General features: G+C 52.9%; 1 protein-coding gene across 1 annotated transcript in view; it reads left to right on the plus strand.

Moving 5' to 3' along the window:
• Positions 1-16,745: 16,745 nt before the first annotated feature.
• Positions 16,746-17,799, plus strand: part of LOC144955194 (annexin A2-like) — a gene marked incomplete at its 3' end in the record, with an annotated part of 49,741 nt that continues 48,687 nt past the window's right edge. Inside the window, exon 1 of the mRNA XM_078885502.1 lies at positions 16,746-16,932. The remainder of the gene's footprint in view (positions 16,933-17,799) is intronic.

Below are 17,799 nucleotides of genomic sequence, written 5' to 3' on the forward strand. Positions count from 1 at the left end.
CCAACTCAATCTCACCCCCCCCCCCCCCAGCCACATCTTAGCAGTTGGTTTCGTCCAAGAATGTCCCAACTCAACCTCACCCCCCCCTACACCTTGGCAGTTGGTATCGTCCAAGAATGCCCCAACCCAACCTTACCCCCCCCCCCCCCCAGCGAACCTTGACAGTTGGTATCGCCCAGGTGAGGCTGGCTGGTTGGCGGGGGAGATGAGAATTTTTGGACGATACCAACTGATTGGGTGTGGCGGGGGGGGGGTGGTTTCGATCTGAATGCAGAGTAACACCACCACCCCGCACAGAAATCTGCTCCGAATCAAGACGCTCATTCAGACGGTGCCGGTCAAGAGAAGTTGAAATTGAACGTTAAAGAAGCCGCTGACGAACGAACGGATACATTGATGCACAAATCGACAGGGCATTGAACGCCAACACCAAATCCAATGACACACGAGCATTGAAACTTGCCCAGGTAATGATGAAAACGATAAAAAAAAAATGCCGTACTTTGCACTGAGTAACTTGATACAACGAACGGAAATAATAAAAAAATAAAAATAAAACATTCTAATTATTTCATTATTTCATTTTATTATGTTTTATTTTTATTATTTTATTATTTCCCTTCTACGTGACGACTTTACCGAAAGAACCAAGAAGATGAATCCATCCTGCAGTCACGAAAGCTTTACATCGAATTCAATTGATACTATGAGACATCTCATCTTCTTGGTTCTTTCGGTAAAGTCACGTAGAAGGGAAGTAATAAAATAATAAAAATAAAACATAATAAAACAATTCTCACGACGTTTCGGCCACAACGCAAGCAGCCATCCTCAGGCGAAGAATGAAACACCCCAAGCTTGGAGCGTATATTTAAGCTGGGTTAGAGGGGGGGGAGGTGGGAAGAAGAGCGCCTAAACAAAATAATTTGCATATCAAGAGGAATTCAGCATATGGAAAATGCGTAGGAGGTGGGCGGGGGGGGTTCCAAATCAATACTATGCCCGTGCATTATGCAGGATTAGCAGCATCAAAGGGGGGGGGGAAGGGGGGGAGCATTAACAAAGGAAAGGAATGTTAATAGTATGTAGCTGTAGTTACTAAACAACCACGTAAAAAACTACAGTATAAACTGCATGACAAACTAAAGTATAAACTACATAGCATCATCAGTAAACTTACTATACTCTACAATAAGCTGAGTTACTAACAGTAAGTAATACATGAAAAATTCTACGTTGTAAAAAATTATATAATATGCTTCCATCTAAACTTTATTCTCTTACATCACACGCGTCTATACCGTACTATATACTTCCATAGGCAAAACCAACATTAAATTACATACTGTATTGCTATAAACCACCCTATACCTTATACATTTTTAATATAACACTATGTATTATTCTACCCACCCTAATGTGTATCAAAATGGTTTATTACGTCCTTCCAGTGATTGCTAAGCCAGAATCCATCTTCTCGGTTAAAATTGTCTCTGTGTTTGTAAATGTGGATCGCCTCATGTACGAATCTCTCATGATAGCCAGATGGCTTGCAGAGAACCTCTGTCTTGGAGAAGTCAATGTCATGTGAGCCCACTGAGTTGTAACAGTGATCTGCCACGGCTGAGGTGTTTGTCCTACAGTGTTTCAGGTCAGCTTTATGTTCACGGATGCGGTCCGAGACATGTCGTTTGGTTTCCCCAATGTAACTGCTACCACAGAGGCAACTTAGTTTGTAGACACCAGGGTACTGTATGTCTGGAACCACATCTTTTACAGACGGTACCAGATCACGGATTTTATGTACTGTGTTGAATCGGACCTGGATCTTGTGTTTAATCAGGATTTTGGAGATCTTTTTTGTGACCCCAGCGATGTAGGGTAAGGTGATGGTCTTGAAAGGCTCCTCAACAGGATCTTTCTTGGTGGTTGGAGTGATGGCTTTGCGGATTGTGTAGTCGGAGTAACCATTAGCCTTAAGAGCTTGGCGTACGTGTTTGAGTTCACTGGAAATGTGTTCATGGTCGGAGATGCATTGGGCTCTATGATATAGAGTCTTGATGAGAGAATTCTTCTGGGATGGATGGTGGTGGGAATCCGGTTTTAGATAAGCATCCGTGTGGGTGGCTTTCCTGTAGACAGAGTGGCTCATTGAACCATCAGGTCTCCTTTTGATTGAATGAATGAGACATCTCCTTTAGCAGTGGCAAAATATAGTAATAGGTTTTTACCCTTTAAACTGGTACAAAAACGGACACCTTTATACAAGGCGTCATGTTTGCAATAACCACAACACAAGCAGTCAAAATGCAAACACATAAAGAAACAACTCTGACGATGATCAGAGTTGTAGGACAGTGCATATCATCACTGCTAAGGTGTGGCGGGGGAGTTTGGAGGGTTGCTAAATGTTATCGCCAAGGAATGTTCCAACCCCCCCCCCCCTCAGACCTGAGTAGTTGGTATCGTCCAAGAATGTCCCCCCCCACGCCCCGCCCCACCTGGGCGATACCAACTGTCAAAATGTGGCTGGGGGGGGGGGGGGTTGGGACATTCTTGGACGATACCAACTGTCAAAATGTGGCTGGGGGGGTGGGGGGTTGGGACATTCTTGGACGATACCAACTGTCAAAATGTGGCTGGGGGGGGGGGGTTGGGACATTCTTGGACGATACCAACTGTCAAAATGTGGCTGGGGGGGGGGGTTGGGACATTCTTGGACGATACCAACTGTCAAAATGTGGCTGGGGGGGGGGGGTTGGGACATTCTTGGACGATACCAACTGTCAAAATGTGGCTGGGGGGGGGGGGGTTGGGACATTCTTGGACGATACCAACTGTCAAAATGTGGCTGGGGGGGGGGGGGTTGGGACATTCTTGGACGATACCAACTGTCAAAATGTGGCCGGGGGGGGGGGGTTGGGACATTCTTGGACGATACCAACTGTCAAAATGTGGCTGGGGGGGGGGGGGGGTTGGGACATTCTTGGACGATACCAACTGTCAAAATGTGGCTGGGGGGGGGGGGGTTGGGACATTCTTGGACGATACCAACTGTCAAAATGTGGCTGGGGGGGGGGGGGTTGGGACATTCTTGGACGATACCAACTGTCAAAATGTGGCTGGGGGGGGGGGGGTTGGGACATTCTTGGGCGATACCAACTGTCAAAATGTGGCTGGGGGGGGGGGGTTGGGACATTCTTGGGCGATACCAACTGTCAAAATGTGGCTGGGGGGGGGGGGTTGGGACATTCTTGGACGATACCAACTGTCAAAATGTGGCTGGGGGGGGGGGGTTGGGACATTCTTGGACGATACCAACTGTCAAAATGTGGCTGGGGGGGGGGGGTGGGACATTCTTGGACGATACCAACTGTCAAAATGTGGCTGGGGGGGGGGGGTTGGGACATTCTTGGACGATACCAACTGTCAAAATGTGGCTGGGGGGGGGGGGGTTGGGACATTCTTGGACGATACCAACTGTCAAAATGTGGCTGGGGGGGGGGGGTGGGTTGGGACATTCTTGGACGATACCAACTGTCAAAATGTGGCTGGGGGGGGGGGGTGGGACATTCTTGGACGATACCAACTGTCAAAATGTGGCTGGGGGGGGGGGGTTGGGACATTCTTGGACGATACCAACTGTCAAAATGTGGCTGGGGGGGGGGGGGTTGGGACATTCTTGGACGATACCAACTGTCAAAATGTGGCTGGGGGGGGGGGGGTTGGGACATTCTTGGACGATACCAACTGTCAAAATGTGGCTGGGGGGGGGGGGGGGTTGGGACATTCTTGGACGATACCAACTGTCAAAATGTGGCTGGGGGGGGGGGGGGGGTTGGGACATTCTTGGACGATACCAACTGTCAAAATGTGGCTGGGGGGGGGGGGTTGGGACATTCTTGGACGATACCAACTGTCAAAATGTGGCTGGGGGGGGGGGGTTGGGACATTCTTGGACGATACCAACTGTCAAAATGTGGCTGGGGGGGGGGGGTTGGGACATTCTTGGACGATACCAACTGTCAAAATGTGGCTGGGGGGGGGGGGTTGGGACATTCTTGGGTGATACCAACTGTCAAAATGTGGCTGGGGGGGGGGGGGGGTGGGACATTCTTGGACGATACCAACTGTCAAAATGTGGCTGGGGGGGGGGGGTTGGGACATTCTTGGACGATACCAACTGTCAAAATGTGGCTGGGGGGGGGGGGGTTGGGACATTCTTGGACGATACCAACTGTCAAAATGTGGCTGGGGGGGGGGTTGGGACATTCTTGGACGATACCAACTGTCAAAATGTGGCTGGGGGGGGGGGGGTTGGGACATTCTTGGACGATACCAACTGTCAAAATGTGGCTGGGGGGGGGGGGTTGGGACATTCTTGGACGATACCAACTGTCAAAATGTGGCTGGGGGGGGGGGGTTGGGACATTCTTGGACGATACCAACTGTCAAAATGTGGCTGGGGGGGGGGGGGTTGGGACATTCTTGGACGATACCAACTGTCAAAATGTGGCTGGGGGGGGGGGTTGGGACATTCTTGGACGATACCAACTGTCAAAATGTGGCTGGGGGGGGGGGGTTGGGACATTCTTGGACGATACCAACTGTCAAAATGTGGCTGGGGGGGGGGGTTGGGACATTCTTGGACGATACCAACTGTCAAAATGTGGCTGGGGGGGGGGGGTTGGGACATTCTTGGGTGATACCAACTGTCAAAATGTGGCTGGGGGGGGGGGGGGTGGGACATTCTTGGACGATACCAACTGTCAAAATGTGGCTGGGGGGGGGGGGGGTGGGACATTCTTGGGTGATACCAACTGTCAAAATGTGGCTGGGGGGGGGGGGGTGGGACATTCTTGGACGATACCAACTGTCAAAATGTGGCTGGGGGGGGGGTTGGGACATTCTTGGACGATACCAACTGTCAAAATGTGGCTGGGGGGGGGGGGGTTGGGACATTCTTGGACGATACCAACTGTCAAAATTTGGCTGGGGGGGGGGTTGGGACATTCTTGGACGATACCAACTGTCAAAATGTGGCTGGGGGGGGGGTTGGGACATTCTTGGACGATACCAACTGTCAAAATGTGGCTGGGGGGGGGGGGGGGTTGGGACATTCTTGGACGATACCAACTGTCAAAATGTGGCTGGGGGGGGGGGGTGGGACATTCTTGGACGATACCAACTGTCAAAATGTGGCTGGGGGGGGGGTTGGGACATTCTTGGACGATACCAACTGTCAAAATGTGGCTGGGGGGGGGGGGGGTTGGGACATTCTTGGACGATACCAACTGTCAAAATGTGGCTGGGGGGGGGGGGGGGGTTGGGACATTCTTGGACGATACCAACTGTCAAAATGTGGCTGGGGGGGGGGGGGGGTTGGGACATTCTTGGACGATACCAACTGTCAAAATGTGGCTGGGCGGGGGGGGTTGGGACATTCTTGGACGATACCAATTGTCAAAATGTGGCTGGGGGGGGGGGGTTGGGACATTCTTGGACGATACCAACTGTCAAAATGTGGCTGGGGGGGGGGGGGGGTTGGGACATTCTTGGACGATACCAACTGTCAAAATGTGGCTGGGGGGGGGGGGGTTGGGACATTCTTGGACGATACCAACTGTCAAAATGTGGCTGGGGGGGGGGGGTTGGGACATTCTTGGACGATACCAACTGTCAAAATGTGGCTGGGGGGGGGGTGAGGTTGGGTTGGGTTGCGACATCCTTGGGCGATACCAACTGCTAAGGTGAGACGGGGGAGATTGCAAGTTTCCTCAATGTTATCGCCAAGGAATGTTCCAACACCCCCCCCCTACACCTGAGTAGTTGGTATCGTCCAAGAATGTCCCTACCCAACCTCGCCCCACCTGGGCTATACCATCTGTCAAGATGTGTCTGGGGGGGGGGGTGAGGTTGGGTTGGGTTGCGACATCCTTGGACGATACCAACTGATTGGGTGTGGCGGGGGGGGTGAGGGTTGGGACATTCCTGGGCGACACCACCTAGCAACCTTGCAATCTCCCCCGCCACTACTTAGCAGTTGGTATCGCCCAAGAATGTCGCAACCCAACCTTGCCCCCCCCCCTCCCCCACCTGGGTGATACCAACTGCTAAGATGTGTCTGGGGGGGGGGGGGTTGGATTGCGACACTTTTGGGCGATACCAACTGCTAAGGAGTGGCAGGGGAGATTGCAAGGTTTATCAATGTTATCTCTACGGAATGTACCTCGCCTGGTCTACAGTCTACAGACCAGGCGAGTTAGTCAACAACTCACAGGGTCCGGGATCGAACCCACGACCTCCTGTGTACCAGGCGAGGTAGTCAACATCTCACAGGGTCCTTGATCGAACCCACAACCTCCTGTAGACCAGGCGAGGTAGTCAACATCTCACAGGGTCCGGGATCGAACCCACGACCTCCTGCAGACCAGGCGAGGTAGTCAACATCTCACAGGATCTGGGATCGAACCCACGACCTCCTGTAGATCAGGCGAGGTAGTCAACATCTCACAGGGTCCGGGATCGAACCCACGACCTCCTGTAGACCAGGCGAGGCAGTCAACATCTCACAGGATCCGGGATCGAACCCACGACCTCCTGTAGACCAGGCGAGGCAGTCAACATCTCACAGGATCCGGGATCGAACCCACGACATCCTGTAGACCAGGCGAGGTAGTTAACATCTCACAGGGTCCGGGATCGAACCCACGACCTCCTGTAGACCAGGCGAGGCAGTCAACATCTCACAGGGTCCGGGATCGAACCCACGACCTCCTGTAGACCAGGCGAGGCAGTCAACATCTCTCAGTGTCTGGGATCGAACCCACGACCTCCTGTAGACCAGGCGAGGTAGTCAACATCTCTCAGGGTCCGGGATCGAACCCACGACCTCCTGTAGACCAGGCGAGGTAGTCAACATCTCACAGGATCCGGGATCGAACCCACGACATCCTGTAGACCGGGCGAGGCAGTCAACATCTCACAGGATCTGGGATCGAACCCACGACCTCCTGTAGACCAGGCGAGGTAGTTAACATCTCACAGGGTCCGGGATCGAACCCACGACCTCCTGTAGACCAGGCGAGGCAGTCAACATCTCACAGGGTCCGGGATCGAACCCACGACCTCCTGTAGACCAGGCGAGGCAGTCAACATCTCTCAGTGTCTGGGATCGAACCCACGACCTCCTGTAGACCAGGCGAGGTAGTCAACATCTCTCAGGGTCCGGGATCGAACCCACGACCTCCTGTAGACCAGGCGAGGTAGTCAACATCTCACAGGATCCGGGATCGAACCCACGACCTCCTGTAGACCAGGCGAGGCAGTCAACATCTCACAGGATCTGGGATCGAACCCACGACCTCCTGTAGACCAGGCGAGGCAGTCAACATCTCACAGGGTCCGGGATCGAACCCACGACCTCCTGTAGACCAGGCGAGGCAGTCAACATCTCACAGGGTCCGGGATCGAACCCACGACCTCCTGCAGACCAGGCGAGGTAGTCAACATCTCACAGGGTCCTGCTGATGCTCATGCTACCTGCTGTTCTGGAGTGACTCATGCTGCCGGAGATGAGTGCAAAGTTTGATCTACACGTTCTGTGTTGATCGTTTATTGTATTAATATGAATCAAAGTTCCAGTGTTACGAATTGTATTTATGGCTTCCTAAGTTGTTTGGTGATTTTTCGACGACGTTTTTGTTTCGCCACGTTTCGTTTGTTTGCCATACATCGACAGCCTGATAACTTTTATCTAAATTGTCTATTGGGTTTACACTATGAGACATCTCCTTTAGCAGTGGCAAAATACAGTAGTAGGTTTTTAAACCGTTTCAACTGGTACAAAAACTGACACCTTTATACAAGGCATCATGTTTGCAATAACCACAACACAAGCAGTCAAAATGCAAACAAAAAGAAACAACTCTGATGATGATAATATTATGCACTGTCCTTGAAGTTGATTGGTCCACATCCGAGACAGCTTTCCTTAGAGCCTAGTCTCACATGGTCCTTGAAGTTGATTGGTCCACATCCGAGACAGCTTTCCTTAGAGCCTAGTCTCACATGGTCCTTGAAGTTGATTGGTCCACACCCGAGACAGCTTTCCTTAGAGCCTAGTCTCACATGGTCCTTGAAGTTGATTGGTCCACACCCGAGACAGCTTTCCTTAGAGCCTAGTCTCACATGGTCCTTGAAGTTGATTGGTCCACACCCGAGACAGCTTTCCTTAGAGCCTAGTCTCACTTGGTCCTTGAAGTTGATTGGTCCACACCCGAGACAGCTTTCCTTAGAGCCTAGTCTCACATGGTCCTTGAAGTTGATTGGTCCACACCCGAGACAGCTTTCCTTAGAGCCTAGTCTCACGTGGTCCTTGAAGTTGATTGGTCCACACCCGAGACAGCTTTCCTTAGAGCCTAGTCTCACATGGTCCTTGAAGTTGATTGGTCCACACCCGAGACAGCTTTCCTTAGATCCTAGTCTCACATGGTCCTTGAAGTTGATTGGTCCACACCCGAGACAGCTTTCCTTAGAGCCTAGTCTCACATGGTCCTTGAAGTTGATTGGTCCACACCCGAGACAGCTTTCCTTAGAGCCTAGTCTCACTTGGTCCTTGAAGTTGATTGGTCCACACCCGAGACAGCTTTCCTTAGAGCCTAGTCTCACATGGTCCTTGAAGTTGATTGGTCCACACCCGAGACAGCTTTCCTTAGAGCCTAGTCTCACGTGGTCCTTGAAGTTGATTGGTCCACACCCGAGACAGCTTTCCTTAGAGCCTAGTCTCACATGGTCCTTGAAGTTGATTGGTCCACACCCGAGACAGCTTTCCTTAGATCCTAGTCTCACATGGTCCTTGAAGTTGATTGGTCCACACCCGAGACAGCTTTCCTTAGAGCCTAGTCTCACATGGTCCTTGAAGTTGATTGGTCCACACCCGAGACAGCTTTCCTTAGAGCCTAGTCTCACTTGGTCCTTGAAGTTGATTGGTCCACACCCGAGACAGCTTTCCTTAGAGCCTAGTCTCACATGGTCCTTGAAGTTGATTGGTCCACACCCGAGACAGCTTTCCTTAGAGCCTAGTCTCACGTGGTCCTTGAAGTTGATTGGTCCACACCCGAGACAGCTTTCCTTAGAGCCTAGTCTCCATTGGTGTTGGACCAGATGACGCCAAAAGGCGCACAACTCAATGACAACGCACTATCAGAGTATTGAGAGCTCAGGGTAAACATTTACACTATGAGACATCTCCTTTAGCAATGGCAAAATACAGTAGTAGGTTTTTACCCTTTCAACTGGTGCAAAACTGACACCTTTATACAAGTGTGGTAACGCTCACGACTCGTTCACACCGGAGTTGGAGGCACACTGGTTTATTTAACACCAACGTTGTGACATACACATTTGAGGGGGTATCGGCCCCCTCACCCGTCTATCTGAGGACACACCTCTCTAGCTAACCCTAGCCTGCCTCTGAGTCCTCCACTAATGGGCTAGGGGAGGCTATCTTGGCCCGACACTGGTCAGTCGGGCCCGGTACCCAGAGTCCAGACCAGCACTGGCTCTGGCCCTGGTACCACGCCACTGGCTCGAGCCTGCGCGGTCCTGATAAGGACGGCGTACCAGGGGGAGTCCAGGGCTTTCTCTAAGACGTCTTCCGTCTTCTCTCCTTTAGCTAAACATCACTCCCGAGCCCCTCGATACATTCCCCTTTTATACCCCACCCCTCCCTGAGGGGTGGGGCCCCGGGGGATCATAACGACCGAATCGACCCCCCAGGGTGTCTGGCGCGGACGTCGCAGAGGGCACCTGCTTGTGCACACATGTAGCCCCGCCTACTGTGTTTGTTTACCATAGGCTGCCATGCATAACGGGCTCTCTCTCTAACACCCCTACATCACTCCCCCCCGCATAGCATGCAGCCGTCCCGGCTGCCAACATACAAAAATTTGACAATAAAGGTGCCTTCACCCCCTGACCGCGCGTGTGCCTCACTATTTTTGAACAATAACAGGAACCAGAACAAGAACGCAACAGCAAGATGAGAAAACAACCCGTCGCACCCCCCCCCCCGAATAAATACGAATTCCGTAAAAAAAACAGCCTATATACAATCAGCAGGGAACCCACCACGCACACACAACACACGGTGAAGCCAACATATGTACATCCGAGGAGTGGGGAACACACCACCCACACAACATCCAATGAACACAACAGCTATGTACACATTTTCCGGCCTCACAACAGTTTGCGCATTTTAGCGCGCGTCCTTGCAGCGGGCCCCTCACACGGGGTAACCGCGCGTGGCGGACCATCAGGTGGCAATTGTCCGTCTTGGGGTGAGCATTCATCCGACTCCGCGTGACCCTCGGTATCCGCAGGAGGGGTGATCGGGCGTGAGCCCGTCACTCCTGATGCACCTGAAGGTGGCACAGCTGGCAAGGCATTAGGTGAGAGCGACGGAGACGGACCCAGCGAGTCGGCCGACCCCCCACATGTTTGGCCACGCACGTGTGAAGTGTGATTGTGTACCGCAGAGAAGGGTTTTAACCTAGAGGGGTGCACGAACCATCGCCGCTTCCCCCACTTGATGCGCACGCACTGCGGTCGTAACACCTCCACCACTTCCACAGGGCCCCGCCACGGCTGCACCAGTTTAGAGGAGGTTGCCAGTGGCACCTGGGGGCAGTGCAGCCATGCCTTGTCCCCCGGCTTCCACTGCAGCATGTGCGCTCGACTCAATCTGAGGCGCTCATTCGCCTTCTGACGGAGGTCAGAGTTTTGCATTGCAGCATCCCGTGCCTCGGTCAATTTGTCCAGATTAAATTTAACGTGGTCAGCCAGATTAGTTTTTCCCTGCGGCACGGGGATCTGCAACTGGGCACGAACAGGCGGGTCTGGTTCTCGGCCGTACATGAGGTAAAAGGGAGAAAACCCCGTAGCTGCATGGGGTGCCATCCGGTACGCCGCCAAGACCCCCTGAATTTGTAGGTCCCAATCCGTTTGCGAGTCCGAAACTTGTTGTGATAACATGGACGTGATGGTGCGATGCAACCGTTCGACCATCCCGTCAGTTTGTGGGTGATATGGGGAGGTCCGAATTTTCTTTGTGCCCAGGAGATCACAGACTTGTCTGAGTAGTTTACCGGAAAAATTTCTGCCCTGGTCGGTCAGCAGCCTCTCCGGAGCACCTTTGTCCAGGACATAACCCTGAACAAAGGCCTCCACGATGGCTGCTGCCGACTGGTTGGCCAGAGGCCAGGCCATAGGCCAGCGTGTAAAATACTCGACACCAGTCAACAAATATCTATTCCCCCTGGGGGTGGCGGGGAATGGTCCCAAAATGTCCAGAGCGACCAGCTCGTTTATCCTGGACACTTTGATCGATTGCAAGGGCGGGTTAGACTCCCGTGCCGGCGGTTTGCGTTGTGCACATCGAGGGCATGATCCCAACAAATCCCCAACATCCCTCGTCATGCCAGGCCAATAAAAATCAAGTTGCAGCAAGGCGAGAGTCTTTTGGGTCCCCAGGTGTAGGAGGCGCTCATGAGCGGCCCATACCACCCTGCCCCGCAACCCAGTAGGGACCACCAGCCGATGTCGACGCGACTTCCCGTCCCAATGCATCAGCAGGCCTTGGCACATTTCCCATGCGTCGGAACCACCTCTTTTTCCCCCCGCCGCACCGCCAACGCGACGTCGCCACCCGAGGAGGGAGACATCCTCCATCTGGAGGCGCCCCCAGTCAATGACGGGCAACCCCAACAGGGAATCTTTGCCCTGTTGTTCGATCGAATTAGTAACTACTGTATCGTCATCGTTGGCGGCCGCCAAGACAGGAACCGATGTGTCCCCTGGAGGTCTGCAACGTCCAGACCCCAGGAGGCATGCACACTCGGAGGTGGTTGGCAAGCGCGACAGAGCGTCCGCGTTGGTGTGGCGAACGCCCTTACGGTATGTGGTTTGGAAATCGTAATCCTGGAGGACCTCCAACCATCGGGACAATTGTCCCGATGGCTGTTGAACCCTCAGGGCGTACTGCAGTGCCGCATGATCTGTGCGGACGGTGAAATGCCGACCGTACAGATATGGGCGATACTGTTGGATGAAATGGACAATTGCCAACAGTTCCCTACGGGTGACACAATATCGTTGCTCCCTGGAAATGGCGGGAAGGCGCTGTGATCGTCGGCTGCCGTTGCCCCGTGGCGGTCCCGCAGCCCCCAGCTGCGTGATGGTGTCGAGCATGGCGGCTGCGGCGTACAGCAGCTCGGTCAGCTTCGCGTGCGCCTCCCTCAGCCCCTCCATCGACGGCTCCCCTTCCTCCAGCTGCTGTGGCGTGGATGCGCCCAGCCCCGGCTGGTCGATGGCATCTTCAGCCGTCTCGGGCCCTCCGACTGCAGTGGTGTCTTCTGCCTCTGGTACCCCGACTCGAGTCGTCCGGCGTGTATCCATGTTCGTACTTTGTTTCACTTCTGACGCCAGATGTAGTAACGCTCACGACTCGTTCACACCGGAGTTGGAGGCACACTTGTTTATTTAACACCAACGTTGTGACATACACATTTGAGGGGGTATCGGCCCCCTCACCCGTCTATCTGAGGACACACCTCTCTAGCTAACCCTAGCCTGCCTCTGAGTCCTCCACTAATGGGCTAGGGGAGGCTATCTTGGCCCGACACTGGTCAGTCGGGCCCGGTACCCAGAGTCCAGACCAGCACTGGCTCTGGCTCTGGTACCACGCCACTGGCTCGAGCCTGCGCGGTCCTGATAAGGACGGCGTGCCAGGGGGAGACCAGGGCTCTATCTAGGACGTCTTCCGTCTTCTCTTCTTAGCTAACACAACACTCCCGAGCCCTTCGATACATTCCCCTTTTATACCCAACCCCTCCCTGAGGGGTGGGGCCCCGGGGGATCATAACGACCGAATCGACCCCCCAGGGTGTCTGGCGCGGACGTCGCAGAGGGCACCTGCTTGTGCACACATGTAGCCCCGCCTACTGTGTTTGTTTACCATAGGCTGCCATGCATAACGGGCTCTCTCTCTAACACCCCTACACAAGGCATCATGTTTGCAATAACCACGACACAGAGAGACACAGAGACACACAGAGACACACAGAGACACAAACAGAGACCCATAGAGACACACAAAGACACACAGAGACACAGAGACACACAGAGACACAGAGACACACAGAGACACAAACAGAGACACACAGAGAGACACAGAGACACACAGAGACACACAAAGACCCACAGAGACCCACAGAGACCCCCAGAGACTCACAGAGAGACACAGAGACACACAGAGACCCACAGAGACTCAAAGAGAGACACACAGAGACCCACAAACAGACACACAGAGACACACAGAGACACACAGAGACCCACAAACAGACACACAGAGACACACAGAGACCCATAGAGACCTACAGAGACACACAGAGACACACAGAGACTCACAGAGACACACAGATACACACAGAGACACAAACAGACACACAAAGACCCACAGAGACCCACAGAGACACACAGATACACACAGAGACACACAGAGACTCACAGAGACACACAGAGACACACAGAGACTCACAGAGACACACAGATACACACAGAGACACACAGAGACTCACAGAGACACACAGAGACCCACAGAGACCCACAGAGACTCACAGAGACACACAGAGACACACAGAGACTCACAGAGACTCACAGAGAGACACAGAGACACACAGAGACCCACGACCCCCTGTAGACCAGGCGAGGTAGTCAACATCTCACCAGGTGGAGAGAGAGAGATGTGGAGACTCTAAACACAAAGGCGGTGTCAGATTCCACTCCCCGCCCTCTGTGTGTTTAGCCACAGTAGGTGGCCTTCATAGGCACTGCACTTGCCCCTACAGCCACTGTGGAGGCTACCTGGGAGAGCTTTGTCTGTGTCTGTGTGAGTGAGTGGGTGAGTGAGTGGGTGAGTAAGTGAGTGGGCGAGTGAGTGAATGAGTGAGTGGGTGAGTGAGTGAGTGGGTGGGTGGGTGAGTGAGTGAGTGGGTGAGTGAGTGAGTGAGTGGGTGAGTGAATGGGCGAGTGGGTGATTGACTGAGTGAGTGAGTGGATGATTGGGTGAGTGAGTGAGTGGGCGAGTGAGTGAGCGAGTGACTGAGTGAGTGGGTGAGTGAGTGAGTGACTGAGTGAGTGGGTGAGTGAGTGAGTGGGGGAGTGAGTGGGCGAATGAGTGAGCGAGTGGGTGAGTGGGCAAGTGAGTGAGCGAGTGGGTGAGTGAGCGAATGGGTGAGTGAGTGACTGACTGAGTGAGTGAGTGGGTGAATGACTGACTGACTGAGTGGGTGAGTGAGTGGGTGAATGAGTGACTGACTGAGTGGGTGAGTGAGTGACTGACTGACTGAGTGGGTGAGTGAGCGACTGACTGAGTGACTGACTAAGTGAGTGAGCGAGTGGGTGAGTGACTGACTGAGTGAGTGAGTGGGTGACTGACTAAGTGAGTGAGTGAGTGAGCGAGTGACTGAGTGACTGACTGAGTGGGTGAGTGACTGACTGAGTGGGTGAGTGGGTAGCTGAGTGGGTGGGTGAATGAGTGGCTAGGTGAGTGTGTGAGTGAGTGGGTGAGTGAGTGACTGACTGAGTGGGTGAGTGGGTAGCTGAGTGGGTGGGTGAATGAGTGGCTAGGTGAGTGTGTGAGTGAGTGGGTGAGTGAGTGACTGACTGAGTGAGTGAGTGAGTGGAGGAGTGACTGACTGAGTGAGTGGGTGAGTGAGTGACTGAGTGAGTGAGTGAGTGACTGAGTGGGTGAGTGACTGACTGACTGACTGACTGAGTGACTGACTGAGTGGGTGAGTGAGTGACTGACTGAGTGACTGACTGAGTGGGTGAGTGAGTGACTGACTGAGTGACTGACTGAGTGAGTGAGTGAATGACTGAGTGAGTGACTGACTGAGTGACTGACTGAGTGAGTGAGTGACTGAGTGAGTGACTGAGTGAGTGGGTGACTGAGTGAGTGACTGACTAAGTGACTGACTGAGTGAGTGAGTGACTGACTGAGTGGGTGAGTGAGTGAGTGACTGACTGAGTGAGTGAGTGACTGAGTGAGTGAGTGAGTGAGTGACTGACTGAGTGACTAACTGAGTGGGTGAGTGAGTGACTGTGTGAGTGACTGACTGAGTGAGTGAGTGACTGAGTGAGTGAGTGAGTGACTGAGTGAGTGAGTGACTGAGTGAGTGACTCACTGAGTGACTGACTGAATGAGTGAGTGAGTGAGTGACTGAGTGAGTGAGTGAGTGACTGAGTGAGTGAGTGAGTGACTGAGTGAGTGACTCACTGAGTGACTGACTGAGTGGGTGAGTGAGTGACTGAGTGAGTGAGTGAGTGAGTGACTGAGTGAGTGAGTGACTGAGTGAGTGAGTGACTGAGTGAGTGAGTGACTGAGTGAGTGAGTGAGTGAGTGACTGAGTGAGTGACTCACTGAGTGACTGACTGAGTGGGTGAGTGAGTGACTGAGTGAGTGACTCACTGAGTGACTGACTGAGTGGGTGAGTGAGTGACTGAGTGAGTGAGTGAGTGACTGAGTGAGTGACTCATTGAGTGACTGACTGAGTGAGTGCGTGAGTGACTGAGTGAGTGAGTGACTGAGTGAGTGAGTGACTGAGTGAGTGACTCACTGAGTGACTGACTGACTGGGTGAGTGAGTGACTGAGTGAGTGAGTGAGTGAGTGACTGAGTGAGTGAGTGAGTGAGTGAGTGAGTGAGTGACTGACTGAGTGGGTGAGTGAGTGACTGAGTGAGTGAGTGAGTGACTGAGTGAGTGACTCACTGAGTGACTGACTGAGTGGGTGAGTGAGTGACTGAGTGAGTGACTGACTGAGTGGGTGAGTGAGTGACTGAGTGAGTGAGTGACTGAGTGAGTGACTCACTGAGTGAGTGAGTGACTGAGTGAGTGAGTGACTGAGTGAGTGAGTGACTGACTGAGTGAGTGACTCACTGAGTGACTGACTGAGTGGGTGAGTGAGTGACTGAGTGAGTGAGTGACTGAGTGAGTGACTGACTGAGTGGGTGAGTGAGTGACTGAGTGAGTGAGTGAGTGACTGAGTGAGTGACTCACTGAGTGACTGACTGAGTGGGTGAGTGAGTGACTGAGTGAGTGACTGACTGAGTGGGTGAGTGAGTGACTGAGTGAGTGAGTGAGTGACTGAGTGAGTGACTCACTGAGTGAGTGAGTGACTGAGTGAGTGAGTGACTGAGTGAGTGAGTGACTGACTGAGTGAGTGACTCACTGAGTGATTGACTGAGTGGGTGAGTGAGTGACTGAGTGAGTGAGTGACTGAGTGAGTGACTGACTGAGTGGGTGAGTGAGTGACTGAGTGAGTGAGTGACTCACTGAGTGACTGACTGAGTGAGTGAGTGAGTGACTCACTGAGTGACTGACTGAGTGGGTGAGTGAGTGACTGAGTGAGTGACTGACTGAGTGGGTGAGTGAGTGACTGAGTGAGTGACTCACTGAGTGACTGAGTGACTCACTGAGTGACTGACTGAGTGGGTGAGTGAGTGACTGACTAAGTGAGTCTGTGGCACTGTGCTGCTCATGCTACTCGCTCCTCACCGCCACTTGCCCCTACAGCGCTGCCAGAGGCTACACGGGGGAGCTTTGTCTGTGTCTGGGTGTGGCTCGCCACGTGAGTCTGTGTGTGTGTCTGTGTGTGTCTGTGTGTGTCTCTGTGTGTGTGTGTCTGTGTGTGTGTGTGCGAGTCTGTGTGTGTGTGTCTGTGTGTGCGAGTCTGTGGGTGTGGCTCAGCGTACACTATAAAGGCAGCCGCGCCCAAGATTCCCCATCGCATTCCACTCCACCACCTCCACCACCTCCACCACCTCCACCACCTCCACCACCTCCTTCGGCTCCATTTCATCAAACGCCAGGTGAGGTGCGAGGCGAGAAGAGATCAACTCGAGCACTCACTCACTCACACACTCACTCACTCATACACTCACTCACTCATGCACTCACTCACTCACTCATACACTCACTCACTCATACACTCACTCACTCATACACTCACTCACTCATGCACTCACTCACTCACTCATACACTCACTCACTCACACACTCACTCACTCATGCACTCACTCATGCACTCACTCACTCATACACTCACTCACTCATGCACTCACTCACTCATGCACTCACTCACTCATGCACTCACTCACTCATGCACTCACTCACTCACACACTCACTCACTCATACACTCACTCACTCACACACTCACTCACTCGTGCACTCACTCACTCATGCACTCACTCACTCATACACTCACTCATGCACTCACTCACTCATGCACTCACTCATACACTCACTCACTCATACACTCACTCATGCACTCACTCACTCATACACTCACTCATGCACTCACTCACTCATACACTCACTCATGCACTCACTCACTCATACACTCACTCATACACTCACTCACTCACTCATACACTCACTCATGCACTCACTCACACACTCACTCACTCATGCACTCACTCACTCATGCACTCACTCACTCATACACTCACTCACACACTCACTCACTCACACACTCACTCACTCATGCACTCACTCACTCATGCACTCACTCACACACTCACTCACTCATGCACTCACTCACTCATGCACTCACTCACTCACTCATACACTCACTCATACACTCACTCACTCATGCACTCACTCACTCATGCACTCACTCACTCATACACTCACTCACTCACTCATACACTCACTCACTCATACACTCACTCACTCA

The sequence above is a fragment of the Lampetra fluviatilis genome, unplaced genomic scaffold, assembly GCF_964198595.1.
Source record: "Lampetra fluviatilis unplaced genomic scaffold, kcLamFluv1.1 SCAFFOLD_500, whole genome shotgun sequence".
In the NCBI taxonomy this organism is placed as follows: domain Eukaryota; kingdom Metazoa; phylum Chordata; class Hyperoartia; order Petromyzontiformes; family Petromyzontidae; genus Lampetra; species Lampetra fluviatilis.